The sequence below is a fragment of the Schistocerca serialis genome, chromosome 4 (assembly GCF_023864345.2).
Source record: "Schistocerca serialis cubense isolate TAMUIC-IGC-003099 chromosome 4, iqSchSeri2.2, whole genome shotgun sequence".
NCBI lineage: Eukaryota > Metazoa > Arthropoda > Insecta > Orthoptera > Acrididae > Schistocerca > Schistocerca serialis.
In genome coordinates, this window is record NC_064641.1 from 101,616,479 (window position 1) to 101,635,419 (window position 18,941).

The 18,941-nt window shown below is 52.1% G+C and overlaps 1 pseudogene; it reads left to right on the top strand.

Moving 5' to 3' along the window:
• The first annotated feature begins 18,346 nt into the window (after positions 1 to 18,346).
• LOC126476149 (5S ribosomal RNA) lies at positions 18,347 to 18,466 on the top strand (annotated as a pseudogene).
• The last annotated feature ends 475 nt before the right edge of the window (positions 18,467 to 18,941 follow it).

An 18,941-nucleotide genomic window follows, 5' to 3' on the forward strand; every position in this document is an offset into this window, starting at 1 on the left:
GGCCCAGGAACCGCACAGTGTCGCTAAAAGGAAGAATGGTGTCCCTCAGACGCATTCCAGGGGAGGTAAAAGCACGTCGAGAACGAGTAAAATGAACACACACACATTTGTCTGCAGAAAAGGTAAAACCCGTCTTCGCAGTCCATGCCTCTAATCGCCGTATCGTAAGCTGCAACTGTCGACCAGCAGTGACAAGACTGGAGGAAGAACAGAAAACAGCAAAATCGTCCACAAACAAGGAGCATTGGGCAGGACTCCAGATAGTGGACGTGATACTGTTAATGGCGACGGCAAAGAGGGTGACACTTAAAACGCTTCCCTGAGGAACACCATTCTCCTGCACATACAAATCAGATAGCACATTACCAATCCTATAGCGAAAGAGGCGGTGGGAAAGAAAAGACCGAATGAAGATGGGGAGACGGCCACGAAAGCCCCACACATGGAGTTGATTGAGGATATGGCGGCGCCAAGTAGTGTCATACGCCTTATGAATGTCAAAGAATACACCTAGACAATGCTGGTTACGCAGGAAGGCCTGCTGGATGGCCGCCTCAAGCAGGGTCAAGTTGTCTATAGTGGAACGCCATCTCCGAAAGCCACACTGAGAGGGGCTAAGGAGCTGCCTGGTCTCGAGCAGCCAAACCAGGCGACGATTGACCATGCGTTCCAACGTCTTCCCGACACAGCTCGTCAAGGCGATACTTCGATAACTACTGGGATGCGTTCGGTCCTTCCCTGGTTTGAGGAGCGGTATCAAAATCGCTTCCCTCCACGAGTCAGGGTACGTGCCGGATAACCATATCATATTAAAACAATTCAGGAGAACTTCCTTGGAAGGCAGTAACAAGTGCCGCAGCATGCTATACCGGATTTGATCATGACCAGGCGCAGTATCATGAGCCACAGACAGCGCCGAATCCAGTTCCCACATTGTGAAGGGGCAGTTGTAGGGTTCAGAATTAGGAGACCGGAAGTCCAAGTGACCCCTCTCGATGGCAGTGCGGTAGCGGCAGAAATCTGGATCACAGTTAATAGTGGCGGTAGATTCCGCAAAATGCATGGCCAGTGTCTGGGCAATGTCTCTCGGCGCCGTGAGGAGACTTCCCTGATGCAGCAAGGCCGTGACGGGTAGCTGGCCGAGTTTCCCGGAAATCCTCCTGATGGCTTCCCATACTTTCGTAGAACTAGTGGAGCGGGAGATGGAGTTCAAGAACGATTGCCATGACCGTCGTTTGCTCTCTTTAATCACGCGTCGCGCTTTAGCCCTTGCCACCCGAAAGGTTGCAAGATTGTCAGCCGTGGGACGGCACTTGAAGCGGCGCAGAGCGGCACGGCGGGCTCGGATGGCTGAGCGGCACTCAGGGGTCCACCAAGGGACAGGACGCCTCTTGGGATGACCGGATGACCGTGGGATTGACAATTCAGCAGCATGGGAGATCACAGCTGTAACATGGTCTACCCATTCGTGGACGCTGTCACGGTGTTCCAAAATGGCCAGGTGGCTAAAAAGTGTCCAGTCAGCCCTGCAGAAGTGCCACCGGGGCGGTACCGGAAATGCCATAGCCTCATCCAGGAGGCGAATCCAAAGGGGGAAGTGGTCACTAGAATGGAGGTCAGCATCAACCTCCCATAGAGCAGAATCCGCTAGTGCTGGAGAGCAAAAGGAAAGGTCAATAGCTGACGACGACCCAGAAGCAGTACAGAAATGAGTGGGGGCACCAGAGTTGAGGATGCACAGTTCTTCAGACACCATGAGGCGTTCCAGAATGCGACCCCTGGGGCAAGTAGTCGACGAGCCCCATAAGACATTATAAGCATTGAAGTCCCCCAGAAGAAGAAAGGGGCGGGGAAGTTGGCCAATAAGGTCTGAGAGAGCCTCAGAGTCTATCGCATCCTGAGGAGGTAAGTAAAGTGAACAGACTGTGAGCCTCCGACCCACAAGAAGGTCAACTGCAACTGCTTGCAAGTCTGTAACGAGAGGGAGCTCAGATGAGGGGTGCATGTCACGGACAAAAACCGCAACACCACCCTTTGCCCTTTCCCCCGTCAGATCATCTTTCCGATAGACGGTATAGCCCCGTAAAGAAGGAGCATCAGTGGCCCGAAAATGTGTCTCTTGGAGACATAAGCACAAAGGGAACTCACGTACAAGGAGTTGTAGTTCGGCCACATGCGTCCTGAACCCATTCAGGTTCCACTGTAGGATGGGAGCCAGTGATCAGGGTGGCTGAACTTTCACCCTGCCTCTGTGTTTTGGAGGAGAGCCCGTACTGGCCGGAGATTTATTCCTGGGGCGAGAAGAGCGCGCCCGGTCGACATCAATGTCCATCAGCTCCGATGACGACCCACGGGAGATGTCAGACAGTACGATGGCATCGTCATCGGACCGACCCTGATCAGTCTCCGCAGGTGGCAAAATCTTCACCTTCGGCGTCTTGGTCTTAGGGGGCTTAGAATGCAGAGCCTTGTCAACAGGTGGAGCGTTACTCGCCTGGGCAGAAGGCGCCATAGGGGAAGAGGCACTAAGTACCCCAATGTCACTGGCAAACGCAGGTATTAGTGCTAACACTAGCAACCTCCGTTTGCGTAGCAACAGTGGCCATTGGTACCGGTTTTTTCAGAACGGAAGCGAAAGATGTAGTAAACACAGGAGGTTGCATGGCCTTAAAGAGCTTCTTGGCCTCACCCTAGGGTATGCGCTTAGATGTTTTAATCTCCTGTATCTTCCGTTCGTCGAGATAGATGGGGCAGACCCGGCTCCAGACAGGGTGACTCCCAGAGCAATTCACGCACTTCACAGGCGACGAACAATCAGCTCCTTCATGGGCAGGCTGACCACATTTACCGCAAGTGGCTATCCCATTGCACCCCAATGTAGTATGCCCAAAGCGCTGACATTTAAAGCAGCGCATTGGGTTGGGGAAATATGGCCGGACTGGCAAACGTAAGAACCCCGCATTAACATGCTCTGGAAGTCGCGGGCAACTGAACGTGAGAATAAACGAGTCGGATTTTACTAGGTCCCCAACGACTCGCCTCATAATATTCTGCACATCAACAATACCTTCGGCAGCCCACTCAGATTTCAACTCGTCTGTGGAGATATCCACCAAGTCCCTACATGTCACAACACCCTTACTATAGTTGAGTGTGGAGTGGAGCTCGGTCTCGATAGCGTACTCTCCGAGACAGGGTGCTTTCCGAAGAGAAGTGACTTGACGGGAACTAGAAGTCTCAACTAAGAGTCGCTTAACAGATTTCAGTGTACCTGCAATTCCTTCAAGACCCTTGTGGATGTAAAAGGGAGAAACCCTCTCAAAGCTACCCTCCTTTCGTTTAATAATCAAAAACACATTCTGATTATCAGCATGTGCTCTGTTACAACAGTCTGATAAATCTCTAGCAACACCAGGAGCTGGAGGACTCGAAGCACGAAGTCGCTTTTTCGAAGGGGTGTGTTTGCCTACCAGCGGCCCACCCAATCCACTGGTAGGGGGAAATGTAGAAGTCGAAGGGTCCATTGCGGTCCCACGAGCAGCTAGGGAACTAAAGGTCCGCTCAGACAGAGCCCCGCGTGCCTGAGTAAGCCGTATACAACTGGGGTGTGGCAGGTGCCCCAGAGGTTGCCCGCTTGCGACTGTTCCACCTCAACAGCCATGCATCTCATAGGCGCGGAGCACACCGGAAGATTGAGGGTTTTTTTTATAGAGGTTTGTTCCATCCTCGCGATCCGGGCGGCCAAGCCAAGATCCCCATTCCCTGAGACACACAACATTCCACCGCCGCGCCGCACAGTGGTCGCTGAAGTGTACTCAGAGCTTACGGTGACGGGGGACAGGTGGCGCTTACCAGTCCCCAGCTCAGGAACCCCGGGGTCGCCAAGCCCGTACCCAGCAAATGAATGCTGAGCCCCTGGGGGCAGAAAGGATCTGATGAGTGTGGGTAAACGCCCACGGAAACCCCACTCATAAAGCTGCCGCAAAATGGTATGCCTCCAGGTAGTATCGTACGCCTTCTCCAGGTCGAAGAAAACCCCAATAAGGTGTTGCTTACGTAGGAAAGCATCTTGTATCGCTGTTTTGAGTAGGATCAGGTTATCTAGGGTGGAATGATACCTCCTGAATCCACACTGGCAGCGGGTAAGTAAGGATCTGGATTCGAGAACCCACACCAGGCGCCTATTCACCATACGCTCAAATGTCTTTCCGACGCAGCTCGTAAGACTAATGCTACGGTAGCTACTGGGTTCGGTCCGATCCTTCCCTGGTTTTAAAAGGGGAATTAAAATCGATTCTTTCCACGAATTAGGAAAGTCGCCTGTCTTACAAATTTCATTAAAAAGTTGAAGGAGGACTTCCTTTGACCGCAGATCCAACTGCTGCAGCATGCTATACGATACCAGGTCTGGACCAGGTACGGTATCCCGAGATACAGACAGTGCAGAGTCCAACTCCCACAAAGAGAAAGGCTGGTTGTATTCCTCAGCGTTCTTTGAACGGAAATCAAAACCAGCTCTCTCCTGCGTACCCCGATAGCGCAGAAATTCTGGGTCCTAGCTAGAATCGGCCATAATAGCTTGAAAAGATTCTGCCAACGCCCGGGCGATGTCTCTTGGATATGTTAGGAGACACCCCCGCTCACGTATAGCTGCTATTGGCGGTCGAGAGTATCGCCTTGAGATCCTCCTAATGGTTGGTTTAAGGATTAAAGGGACCAAACTGCAGAGGTCATCGGTCCCTTTTTCCAAAAGACTAAAAATACCCACAGAGAATAAAAAATGTTCAACAGAATAGGAGACAGACGACACAGAACAAAAGAAACATAGACAAGGACCAGACAAAACGAAATAAATTCACATGGAGTGTGACGGTGGTTGGCCGACCATAGGAACAAAAAAAATGGAAAAGCTAACCACCGAAAACACATTAAAAACTTAGTTTAAAACCGTAGGCCAAAGGCCAGAATCAACACAAAACAATAAAATAAAACAGAAACACTCAGATTAAAGAATAAAACCTCCCTGCCCTAATAAAACGTAAAACTAAGGCAGCCATAGCAGGGTCATCAGATAAAACGGCAGGGAGCGTATCAGGCAGCGCAAATGTCTGCCTGACCACAGCTAAATGGGGGCAGGCCAACAGAATGTGGGCCACTGTCAAAGCTGCCCCGCAGCGACATACAGGAGGGTCCTCCCGGCGCAGTAAATAACTGTGTGTTAGCCGGGAGTGGCCAATGCACAGCCGACAAAGGACGACTGAGTCCCTGCGGTTGGCTCACATGGATGACCGCCACACAGACGTCGTCTCCTTAATGGCACGGAGTTTATCGGGTGTGATCCGATCGCGCCATTCAGCGTCCCAAAGGGCAAAAACATTTCGGCGGAGGACTGCCCGCAAATCAGTCTCTGGGAGGCCAACATCCAGAGATGGTTTACACGTGGCCTCTTTCGCCAGGCGGTCAACATGTTCATTGCCCAGGATACCGACATGACCGGGGGTCCACACAAAGACCACAGAGCGGCCGCAATGCGCAAGAGTATGCAGGGACTCATGGATATCCATCACCAGACGAGAACGAGGAAAACACTGGTCGAGAGCTCGTAAGCCACTCAGGGAATCGCTACAGATCACGAAGGACTCACCTGAGCAGGAGCGGATATACTCTAGGGCTCGAAAGATGGCGACTAGCTCAGCAGTGTAAACACTGCAGCCAGCCGCCAAGGACCATTGTTCGGAATGGTCCCCTAGAGTTAGCGCATACCCGACACGACCAGCAACCATCGAACTGTCACTGTAAACAATTCCAGAGCCCTGATACGTGGCCAGGATGGAACAAAAGCGGCGGCGGAAGGCCTCTGGAGGGACCGAGTCCTTCGAGTCCTGTGCCAAGTCGAGCCGAAGGCAGGGGCGAGGAACACACCACGGGGGTTTACGCAGAGGCGCCTGGAAAGGGGGTGGAACAGGGAAAAACCCAAGCCCGCAGAGAAGCTCCTTGACGCGTACGGCGATCGGACAACCCGACTGGGGCCGACGGTCCGGCAGATGGACGACCGACTGCGGGAACAGGACACGGTAATTTGGATGCCCGGGCAAGCTAAAAACATGGGCAGCATAAGCAGCCAGTAATTGTTGGCGTCGCACCCCCAGTGGAGGGACACCTACCTCAACAAGGATGCTGTCCACAGGGCTGGTGCGGAAGGCACCAGTGGCAAGTTGGATCCCGCTGTGTAGTATTGGGTCCAGCACCCGCAATGCAGAGGGGTATGCTGAGCCATAAGCCAGGCTCCCATAATCCACACGGGATTGGATTAACGCCTGGTAGAGCCACAACAGGGTAAATCGGTCGGCGCCCCAGCGGGTGTGGCTCAAGCATCTCAGAGCGTTTAGATGCCACCAACACGCCTGTTTAAGCTCCCGGATATGAGGCAGCCAAGTCAACCGGGCATCGAAAACCACCCCCAAAAACCTGTGTGATTCCACCACTGAAAGAAGTTCGTCGGCAAGATAAAGCCGCGGCTCCGGGTGGACAGTGCGTCGCCGGCAGAAATGCATTACGCAGGTGTTGGCTGCCGAAAACTGGAACCCATGAACTACAGCCCAAGACTGCGCCTTGCGAATAGCACCCTGTAGCTGACGTTCAACAGCTGCAATGCCAGTAGAGCTGTAATAAAGGCAGAAGTCGTCAGCATACAGGGAAGCAGAGGCAGAATTTCCCACGGCCGCAGCAAGCCCGTTAATGGCTATTAAAAACAGGCAGACACTTAAAACAGAGCCCTGTGGCACACCGTTCTCCTGGACATGGGTGGAACAATATGAGGCTGCGACTTGCACGCGGAAGGTACGATACGACAGAAAATTTCTGATTAAGATCGGCAGAGGGCCCCGAAGACCCCATCCATGAAGCGTAGAAAGGATGTGATCACGCCATGTCGTATCGTACGCCTTCCGCATGTTGAAAAAGACAGCGACCAGGTGCTGACGGCGGGCAAAGGCAGTACGGATGGCCGACTCCAGGCTCACCAAATTGTCGGCGGCGGAGCGGCCTTTACGGAACCCACCCTGAGATAGAGTGTGTGTGTGTGTGTGTGTTTGAGGTTTACGGGCGCTAAACAGCGAGGTCATCAGCGCCCAAACGCATAAAAACAGGAACACATGCAGTGAAGGGACTAAGACGAACAGCGAACAAGGGGAACAGCGAAAAGACACAGACCTGACGCAGTTCCAAATCCTCACGTACAGAGGCAAAACAAGAGGAGAAGGGGTGCACTAAAAAAGGAAAGGAAACACAAGGAATAGAGGACAGAAACTGAAGGGAAACAAGGAGGTATTCGTGACTGGCGGACCTCTTACCTAAAATCTGGGTGAGCCAGTCATCCAGCAGCACATTAAAAACCTCTCCCTAAAAGCCGTGGCAACAAATTGGACAGGACACAAAACCGTAAAACCTTAAACACAGACGTTGCGTCGTCTTTCAAAATAGAGGGAAAATCCGGTGGCAAAGAAACCACCGCCCTCTGGTCAGAGAATAAAAGACAGTCAACTAAAATGTGGCGGACAGTAATCTGGACGCCACAAGCACTGCAGATTGGGGGATCCTCCCGCCGGAGTAAAAAACCATGTGTGAAGGGACTGTGCCCGATGCGGAGGCGAGTGAGGAGAACTTCATCCCGCCTGCATGACTGGTAGGACGTACGCCACGGCCGCGTGGTGGCCTTGACCAGACGCAGCTTATTTTCACCGACTGCCAGCCACTCCTCTTCCCACTGACGCATAACGCGAAAACGCAGGAGGGAGGTAACAGCATGGAGAGGGACGGCACAGTCAACAACGTGAGGGAGGGAACATGCATCTTTGGCAGCCACATCCGCCAGCTCGTTTCCCCTAATACCCACGTGCCCCGGCACCCAGCAGAAGGAAACCTCCTTCCCCTGCCGCTGCAGGTGGAGTAGGGCATCATGGATGTTCTGGACGACCGTATCCGCTGGGTACAAGTGTTGCATGGTCTGAAGGGCACTCAGGGAGTCAGAACAGATGAGGAACTTACGACTGGGAACACATCTCATCTGCTCCAATGCCCGCAAGATCGCAAACAATTCGGCATCAAAGATGGTAAACGCCGCAGGAAGCCGTAACTTGACGACTCGATCAGGGAAAACAACAGCACAACCAACAGAGTCCCCCTGTTTAGAGCCATCCGTAAATACTGGAACATGGTCGGGATGCTGGTTTAAAATATCAGAAAATAAGGCGGTAAAAACAAACGCAGAAGTGCAGCTCCTCCGGTACTCCGACAAGTCTAAAAGGACGCAGGGCCTCTGGAGCAACCAGGGAGGCAGGCGAGTAAAACCTTGTCGTTGGGGGGCCACACGCTCCACACCAAGGGACTCAAGCAAATGCTTGGCACGAATCCCAAATGGTCTCGTTGCCCTGGGACGACTGGAAAAGAGACGTTCCATAGGCGGTCGGGCAACGGTAGGGTATGCAGGGGAGGTAGGACAGGCAAGAAATTGACACACCCGTCGCACCATGAGGAGTTGCCGCCGGATGGCGAGCGGCGGTTCCCCTGCCTCAGCACACAGGCTGGGGATGGGACTGGTACGGAAGGCACCAGTGCCCTGAGATAGAGCCAGAAGGCCCCGAGACTCCAGTACCCAAGACAAGCGCCGGCTCACCATCCGTTCGAGAAGCTTGCAAAGAACGTTGGTGAGGCTAATGCCGCGGTAGCTGTCCACCTCCAAAGGGTTCTTGCCTGGTTTCAGAATGGGAAACTGCGACGGAAACTCACCCTCGACCCAAATACGGTTGTAAAGGTCGAGGAGCCGTCGCTGGCAGTCCACTGAGAGGTGTTTCAGCATCTGGCAGTGGATGCTATCTGGTCCAGGAGTGGTATCAGGACAAGCGGCAAGGGCACTGCAAAATTCCCACTCACTGAATGGAGCATTGTAAGATTCTGGGTGGTTGGTGCGAAACGAAAGGCTCCGACGTTCCATCCGCTCTTTAATGGAGCGGAAGGCCTTAGGGTAATTCGCAGAAGCGGAACTCATAGCAAAATGCTCTGCTAAGTGGTTTGCAATGACGTCGGAGTCAGTACAAACTGCTCCATTCAGTGAGAGCGCAGGGACGCTGACAGATGGCCGATAACCGTAGACGCGTCGAATCTTGGCCCAGACCTGCGATGGAGTGACATGGAGGCCAATGGTGGACACGTACCACTCCCAGCACTCCTGCTTGCTTTGGCGGATAAGGCGGCGGCCCGCGCACGCAGCCGTTTGAAGGTGATCAGGTGTTCAATGCAGGGATGTCGCTTGTGACGCTGTAGCGCCCGCCGGCGATCTGTAATCGCTGCAGCGATCTCAGGCGACCACCAAGGCACAGTCCGCCACCGAGGGGACCCAGAGGAGCGGGGAATGGCAGATTCGGTGGCAGTAACGATGCCGGTGGTGACTGATTGAACCACCGAATCAATGTCGTCATTAGAGAGAGGCTCAAGAGCGGCAGTGGAGGAGAACAAGTTCCAGTCAGCCTTATTCATAGCCCATCTGCTAGGGCGCCCAGAAGAGTGATGCTGTGGTAGTGACAGAAAGATCGGAAAGTGGTCACTACCACATAGGTCGTCGTGCACACTCCATTGGACAGACGGTAAGAGGCTAGGGCTACAGATTGAAAGGTCAATGGCAGAGTATGTGCCATGCGCCACACTGAAGTGTGTGAAGGCACCATCATTTAAAATCGAGAGATCGAGCTGCGACAATAAATGCTCAACGATGGCGCCTCGACCCGTTGCCACTGACCCACCCCACAGAGGGTTATGGGCGTTGAAGTCGCCCAATAGCAAGAAAGGTGGCGGCAATTGGGCTATCAGCGCAGCTAGGACATGCTGCGAGACATCACCATCCGGTTGAAGGTAAAGACTGCAGACGGTAACAGCCTGTGGCGACCACACCCGAACGGCGACAGCCTCTAAAGGTGTTTGGAGAGGGACAGACTCGCTGTGCAGAGCGTGAAGGACATAGAGGCAGACGCCACCCGACACCCTTTCGTATGCTGCCCGGTTCTTATAATAACCCCGATAGCCACAGAGGGCGGGGGTTCGCATTGCTGGAAACCAAGTTTCCTGAAGAGCAATGTAGAAGAAAGGGCGAGATCAAGGTCCTCAGCGGACGCCAGAATCTCGACTTCATCCTCAGACGCTGAGCGCGAAAGGTGCGGTGGGGTTGGTGCTACCGCAAGTTCTTTGGCCTTAGAGGTCTTTCTCTTGGACTTCTCTCGCTGAACCTTGGGTTACACCGGCTGGGAGGGCTTCACCGATTCAGTCTCCGGGACAGAGGAGGATCGTGAAGCCCTACGCCCTGCCGCTGGTGAGGACTTATGCCACTGGCGGCCGTCATCCTTCCCGCTGGTGGAACCATGGGAAGGGAGGGTCCCAAGGGAACTCTTATGGGCGAGAGTAGCCGAAGAAGTTAGACGCTTCTCCGGCTGAGAAGCGGGGACGGACGTCCCCGACGGGTGGGAGGAGGTTGCTCCTGAGGTAGGTGGTGCAGGAGCAACCGGTTGGGTAGAGCCCCCCCACGGGCAAGGGGGCAGGAGGAGTCTTACTGCTTATCGAGCTGGCTGGAAGTCTCGAAACTGATGGGGCTAGCACAGTTGTTGTAGCAGCTGCATAAGAAGATGTCATTCTCACGGGATGGAGTCTGTCATATTTCCTTTTGGCCTCAGTATAGGTCAGCCGGTCCAGGGTCTTATATTCCATGATTCTGCGCTCTTTCTGAAAGACGTTGCAGTCAGGCGAGCAAGGGGAATGATGCTCTCCGCAGTTGACGCAGATGGGAGGCGGGGCACATGGAGTATCGGGATGAGATGGGCGTCCGCAATCTCGACATGTGAGGCTGGAAGTGCAGCGGGAAGACATATGGCCGAACTTCCAGCACTTGAAGCACCGCATCGGGGGAGGGATATAGGACTTGACGTCACATCGGTAGACCATCACCTTGACCTTTTGTGGTAAGACATCACCCTCGAAGGCCAAGATGAAGGCACCGGTGGCTACCTGATTATCCCTCGGACCCAGATGAACGCGCTGGACGAAATGAACACCTCGACGTTCTAAGTTGGCGCGCAGCTCGTCATCAGACTGCAAAAGGAGATCCCTATGGAAAATAACACCCTGGACCATATTTAAACTCTTATGTGGTGTAATAGTAACGTTAACATCCCCCAACTTGTCACAAGCAAGTAACCTGCGTGACTGGGCGGAGGATGCCGTTTGTATCAGTACTGACCCAGAGCGCATTTTAGACAAGCCCTCCACCTCACCAAACTTGTCCTCTAAATGCTCGACGAAGTACTGAGGCTTTGTGGAGAGAAAAGACTCCCCATCGGCTCTCGTGCAAACTAAGAATCGGGGCGAATAACTGTTACCTCCATCCTGAGACTTACGCTCTTCCCACGGCGTGGCCAGTGAGGGGAACGATTTCGGATCGTACTTCTGAGCATTAAATTGAGCCCGAGAACGCTTAGAGACTGCTGGCGGCTTGCCGCCAGCGAGAGAAGATGTACCACGCTTCATTGCGGGTCATCCGCCCTGATGCCACCTACTCCGACCAAGGGCCCTCCCCACGGGCGCCACCCGTTGCCGGGAGTCCCGATACCCCAGGAGGATAGGCATCTACTCCTTAGCATACGTGGGGAGTTAACGGCGCAGGCATCAGTAGAGCGATCCCTGTGTAGTCAGGGGGCTACAACCAAGAGGGTACATGGCGGCCCCACCACAACGGACTGGCTACCGTGCTGGATCTTAGGTGCAAAAATGTCCAAGGCCGTCGTCGCAGGTAAAAGAAACACTGCAGAGTGCAGCGTGGTAATCGCACCCAGGGACGTATCCTCGCCCAAGAGATCGAAAACGAGCGGGACACCATTGCAACGACGAGAAATCCGGCTAAAGGTCTAATTGTACGACGGATACAGTGCACCATGTAAGGTGTCTTTCCCCAATTGGCTCGCTCTTCGGAATAATTTAGAAAGATGGAGGTCAAACCCAAGAGGGGACCATCACATAAGGCCGAAACGTTGGAGACTCCTTTTAGTCGCCTCTTACGACAGGCAGGAATACTGCGGGCCTATTCTTACCCCCGAACCCACAGGGGGCATCCTCCTAATGGCTTCCCATACTTTGCTTGAAGATGTGGACCTATTGATGGAGTTCAGGAACTCACGCCAAGACCTCCGTTTACTCTCCCTAACGATTTTTCTCGCCCGCGCCCGTGCTATTCGGAAAGTTGTCAGATGCGCAGCAGTGGGGCACCCACGGAATCTTCTCGAAGCAGCCCGTTTGTCTCTGATGGCGGTACGACAGTCGTCATTCCACCAAGGGACAGGCTGCCTCACAGGTGTTCCCCTTGACTTTGGTATGGATACATCAGTGGCATCGTGCATCACCGCCGTAATGTGATCCACCCAATCCTGGACGCCTTCACACCGTTCAAAAACAGCCAACTGCCGGTAGAGCATCCAGTTTCCCTTCTGGAACAACCATGTCGGCGGCTGTGCGACACGACCCATTTCAACTGGCAGATGGAGCCAGATAGGATAATGGTCGCTGCCATGAAGGTCGTCGTCTACGACCCACTGAGCAATGTCCGCAAGCACAGGCGAACAAATAGAGAGGTCTATGGCAGAAGACGAACCTGAAGTGATGCTAAAATGCGTGGCCTGACCTGTGTTCAGCAGTATGATGTCGGAAGTCCTGATCAACTGCTCAATCATCTGGCCTCTGGGGCATGTTTTGTTGGAACCCCATAATACATTATGAGCATTAAAGTCTCCTAAAACGAGAAAGGGACGGGGTAGCTGATCAATGAGCCGAGCGAGGGCTTCACTGTCAATGAGCTCAGTGTGTGGTAAATACAAGGAGCACACTGTGACATTAACCTGGGCCAGGATCCGAGCTGCAACCGCTTGTAGCGTTGTGGTTAAGGTCACAGGTGAGGAGTGGAATGTGTCCTTAATGAACTCTGCCACCCCACCCTGAGCCCAATTACCAGTCAGGTCGTCTATCCTGTACATGTGATATCCTGTAAGTACAGGCGTGTCAGTCTCTTTAAAATGTGTCTCTTGCAAAGAGATGCAAAAGGGGTTTTCCTGTACTAACAGCCGCAATTCTGCAAAGCGAGGTCTGACTCCATTCAGATTCCACTGAAGTATGGGAGCCATATCAGCGTTTCGGTTTAGATTTCCCCATGTCTTTGCGCCGCGCTGGTGAGGGACTTGTAGAGCGAGTGGCAGCAGAGGGGCTGCCAGGTTCCGGGGAAGAGGTATCAAAATCCATAACGATTTCCTCCTCATCAGTCAGTGATGCCATGACGACATCCGATGGTGCCTTTGGCAGGTTTGGCGTCAAACGCCGTGCCCCTTTCCCTGGTCCCGTTTTCTTTGTGGAAGTCGGGGATGGGGGAAGTGGAGAGGCACTCTGTTTCTGGAGGGCCTTCGAAGGCTTCACTGTAGCTTTCTCTGCAATAGCGGTTGGTGCAGGTGGAGCAGCCTGAATAGCTAGATCGTTATTGGGAGTGCTCTGGCAGGTACAAACGCAGGTACAGGTATTGGTGGAGGATACTGCTACACTGGACATGGTCTGCGTCGAAGCGTCTACATGCGACGCACGGTTGTGCACCAAGGAGGCATAGGATGTGGCAAAGACGGGTTTTTGTAGCCCTCTTTTTTTTTTTGGCTTCCACATAAGGTAGCCTCTTTGTCACCTTGATCTCCTGAATTTTTCGTTCTTCCGCAAAGACGGGGCAGCCCCGTATGCCTGGGTAAGCCTTATACAACTGGGGTGCGGCAGGTTCCTCAGAGGTCGCCCGCTAGCGACTGTTCCACCTCAACAGCCATGCATCTTATCGGCGCACAGCACACCTTAAGATTGAAGGTTTTTTTTTATAGAGGTATGTACCATCCTCGCGATCCAGGCAATCAAGCCAAGATCCCCAGTCCCTGCGACACACAACGTTCCACCGTTGAGCCACACGGTGGTCGCTGAAGCATGCCCAGAGCTTACGGTGTCAGAGGACTGGCGGCGCACACCAGTCCACAGCTCGGGGACCCCGGGTTCGTCAAGCCCTTACCCAGCAAATAAATGCTGAGTCCCCTGAGGGGACGGAAAATTAAGACGAAGATTTTAAACCATCTGCATCGGAAGGCAGGCCTTTTGATCCCACGTTGAAGGAACCACTTTCATTGTACCATTTACAATGAGCCCCTCTGCGACGTGAAAAACTTTTATTCAAGGACTGGATTACGCGTGACGGTCTTAAGACTTCAGATCGACGGGTGATTCAGGAAGAAATTTACGATCACTATTCTAACCTCTTTCAATTTCGACCTTTGAATGACGCCTCCTTGCAGACGTTTTTACACGACATTCCTTCCATTTTAATGCGTCAGGATAGGCTTCTTTTAAATGAGCGTTTTACATCTGCTGATGTTTCTGCCGCCGTTAAGGCTAGCCCGAAGGGAAAGCCCCTGGCAATGACGGAATCTCTGTGGAATTTTATGTGAAGTTTTCCGATCTTTTAACTGACACTTTCGTTGCCATGGTTAATGAAATACATAATGGTCTCGATGTGCCGGAAGAATTTTTAGAGGGTCTCATCGTCCTCATCCCGAAAACATCTGGCACCCCAAGTGCAGTGACTTTACGGCCGATTACTCTCTTAAACGCCGACTATAAAATCATAGCACGCTGCTTTTCACACCGTTTGCGGCCGGCGTTGAAGTCCGTCATTAGTCCTTATCAATCGTGTGCCGTACCTGGACGGACTATTTCTGATGCTGTCTTCGCGTATCGTGAGTGTATTGCTTATGCCACGTCACGCCATGGCGGCCGGGCTGCGATACTCTCCATTGATTTTCACAACGCGTTTGATCCAATCAGTCACGAGTACTTGCGGCGGGTCATGTCTAAATTGGGGTTTGGGTTAAAATTCACGCAAGTGATATCCAACCTTCTGAAATCGGCTACTTCCAGAATCCTTTTTCATGGCCAGGCCGGTGATATCCTCAGGATGAACAGATCCGTCCGCCAAGGGTGCCCGCTTTCCATGGGCTTGTTCGTTTTAGCTTTGGATCCTCTGCTCCGTAAAACAACGAATGTTTGCCACGGTGTCCCGATTGGTACGGGTTCGCTTGTTTGTCGTGCGTATGCGGATGACTTGGGAGTTTTTATCCAACGTCCCGACGATATTGACACGTTACGACTCATTCTTCACCAATTTGAAACAGCATTGGGTGCGGTTGTGAACCCCCGTAAGTCCGTCTTACTGCCGCTTACTGCGACCATGAGGGCTGTCCGTCGTGATTGGTACACCATAAAGTTGCGCCATAAGATTCTCGGGATTCAGTTGACTGCCAATGTACAACAGATGGCGGTGTTAAATTGGCGCGCGGTGTTATATTCTGTTCGGGCTGCAACTCAGGCTGCCGCCAGACGGAATTTAACAATGCTGGAGAGGGTTTCAGTTGTTAATACCCAGATGTTGGCCAAGGCCTGGTACCTGGCTCAAGTTTTGCCGGTGCCGAAGGAGATCGAACGGGCCATCAAGCATGCTGTTTCTTGGCTAGTCTGGCGAGGCGAAATCTTTAAAGTCGCCTACAATATTTGTACGCTCCCGCCGGACAGGGCCGGCCTCGGTATGGTTGATTTTCCTTCCAAGCGTGCTGCACTTTTGCTCCACCGAACCAACTGTGTAATAGCCAATGCCGGGCTGTGCCCCACGTCGGCACTCTTCGACCTTTACCGCCCTGCTTCTCTCCGCGCGCCTGTCTCTGTTCCAGACTATCCCGTACAAATTGAATTTCGTTCGCCAGTATTTCCTCCACACTAGCTATCTGATAGGTGACGACCGGCGTAGGGGTAGCGTCAGCGCGATCGCAGAGGCCCTCCGCGGAACTCCGCTGACTGACAAATGGGAGTTGAGGCTGCCGCCATACGATTGGCGGACGGTGTGGTCCAACGTTTCCAGTAAATTGTTGACATCAGATGTTCGCGACACCTGGTATAAAGTTGTGAATCGCACCGTTGCCACGAATGCGAAACTCCATGCAATCAATCTCCTCCCGAGTGGCCTCTGTGGGCGGTGCGCGGCTGAGGACACGATCGAGCACCGTTTTGTGTGCCCCCAGTTTAAAGAGGTGTGGGATGCCACCCATGAGATGTTGGCGTTGACGCTACCGTGTGGATCGCCGCACATGCGATTTTCTCTCTCCGACTCACGGATCGCTTACAGTTTTTGACGTATCTTTGGGACTATTATGGACGGGAGAAACAGAACCCGCAGTGTGTTTCCAATTATGCCCGATTTTTAGATGTCCCTCTACAGACCGCCTTTACCAATTTACATACAGTATTTCTCTTCTGCAGTGATTATGTACTTCCCATTCCACTGTTCCTTTTGGTGGGATGTACGGATTGGTACATTGTTCTATTTTCTTGATGTATGAATGTAACTTTGTATCACCGGCTCGACTTTTCTTCCGCCATTTTGGGCGTTTGTTCTTCGGATTGTCCCTTTTGGTCTTTCTCTCCTGGATTTGACGCTTGTTATCTAATTGTGACTTTTACTTTTTTTGCGACTAATTACAGGACTGTCATTGATTGTCCCTGATAATGTGAGACGGTGCTTAAAGATATTTTGTGCTGAAATGCTTGCCTCTTGGGCACGGAAACCAAACTTATCGAGAAGACGAAATATGTTTGCTGCTGCTGGAATTGCGTAGATCTTACCATTCCCGTGCACCAGACGTATTTGGCATGTTTAGTGTGGTCGTTGTTTATGTCTTTATTTTTGAGAGTCACTTTCTTTGGTTTTCTCTGGCGGCGGTGAGCCTCCGCTGTCGAATTGTCGTCATTGTCCTCCTAGAATGGTTTTAATTTGTGTTCCGCGTTTTTATTCTTCCTTCGTCATGTTACTATCACACCTTCCAAGGACCTTATCCTTTTTTTCCACTTGGTTTTGGACATGTTTCGGCTGGTCGCATGGACCTTGATTTTCCTAAAGGATCGACGTAAAAAAAAAAAAAAATGCCATGTCACACAATAATAAAGGAGCTCAACAAACACACCATTACTTCCGTTATTCCACGTTCTCGGGTTGGGAGGGCGAGGGAGACACTGTGGCCGGGCCTCGGATTGCGACCCCTGCCCGCTTTGCCTCCACCGCCACCCTGGCCTGATCTTCACAGAAAGTATGTTTAGTTTTTTAAAAAAAGTGCTGTTGGCTCCCCTTCACATTTTTTTTCTTTTCTTGCCGCCACCCCCGACAGCCCTGTTTCCATACCACATTTCTGTTGTGACAAAGATACTTCCTTAAGCGTTTTTAACTACTGTAATGACCATAAGGTGCCAAATTGCAGTAATTATCTCATTTTGAGGGAGAATGTGCTAACCAAGTTCGCCAGGAAGTCTTTGAAAACGACAAAACAGTACGAATCGGCAGATATGTTCTGAAATACGTCAGCGCCCGTTGCTCTGTAGCGGTGTACAATTCCTAGTTCGATATGTAATCATAAATTTATTCTTTACTCGTCTCGTCTCCTCCTGCAGACGTTTCTCGTGCTTGCGCTGTTATATCGGCCACGACCCGAGCGGCAGTCGAGCAAAGTCGGGACAAGTCGGGACAAGTCGGGACAAGTCGGGACAAGTCGGGACAAGTCGGGACAAGTCGGGACAAGTCGGGACAAGTCGGGACAAGTCGGGACAAGTCGGGACAAGTCGGGACAAGTCGGGACAAGTCGGGACAAGTCGGGACGGGACGGGGACGGGACGGGGACGGGGACAGGGATAGGAATGGTGCGAATGCACTGCAAATTACGCAAACATCTCGTGTGAGGCGAGGCGAGGAAGCTCACATCGCCAGCAGTGGCGCCCTACAGCACGACACTGCCACATCCCGCACAGGCCATCCGCCGGTCGGCCGCACGTCAGTCATCCGCTGGACACCAGGGACAAGATGCGTCTTCCACGAGTGTCGAAGGTTACACGCGCCAAGCGGGCACGTCGGATTGCGGAAGGAGGTGCTTACAATTACAATTCTGTTCATGTTTTGTTGTAAGGATGTTATGTTGTAACAATGTAATGTTAATAAATAAATGTATAAATTTCACCAAAAAAAAAATGAAGTGCCTTCTTCCGGCGCATAATTTTTGGAAGACAGAATTGCGTTCGCGCTAACCTGACGAATTATCAATAAAAAAAAATTTTAAAAAATGCGGCTGATTTCGACCGAAAACTATGATTTTGTGTGTTGGGATAAGAACCGAATGCGAATTCTGCCGTGCGCCTACATTATATGGGCACCAACGGCCATACCATGTTGAATACACCGGTTCTCGTCCGATCACCGAAGTTAAGCAACGTCGGGCCCGGTTAGTACTTGGCTGGCTGCCCGCCTGGCAACACCTCGGTGCCTCGCGTGCAGTGTTGACCTCGTGCGACTGGGCCGGCGGCGCCTTGGCGTTCGTCTGCTTTCTCTGCCTCGTGGCTTGTATTTCTACCTGACTGTAAGTAATGGAAATGATTTACGATGATAGTGAGGAAAGACAGAATAACGTCCAATGTGAATTTGATCGTTCAGTTGATAAACCTTCGGCCTTTGAGATACACCGTTGGATACTAGAGGACTTGATGTTACGGCATGATGACGTTCTTGGCATACAGTTTGATACGTTCCATAATTCAGTGTTTTTAAAATTGAGATCTCCTGAGATGTGTGATACTGTTGTGTCTGTCAATGAAGGTGTGCGTAAATTTCGACATCTTGACGGTAAAATTAGTAATGTGACTGTGTCGCACGCCTGCTTTGACGTTAGGCAAATTCGCATCTTTAACTTGTCCTTTGAAATACTGAATGATACCATTTCACGTTATTTGCGGCCATACGGTACCGCTTT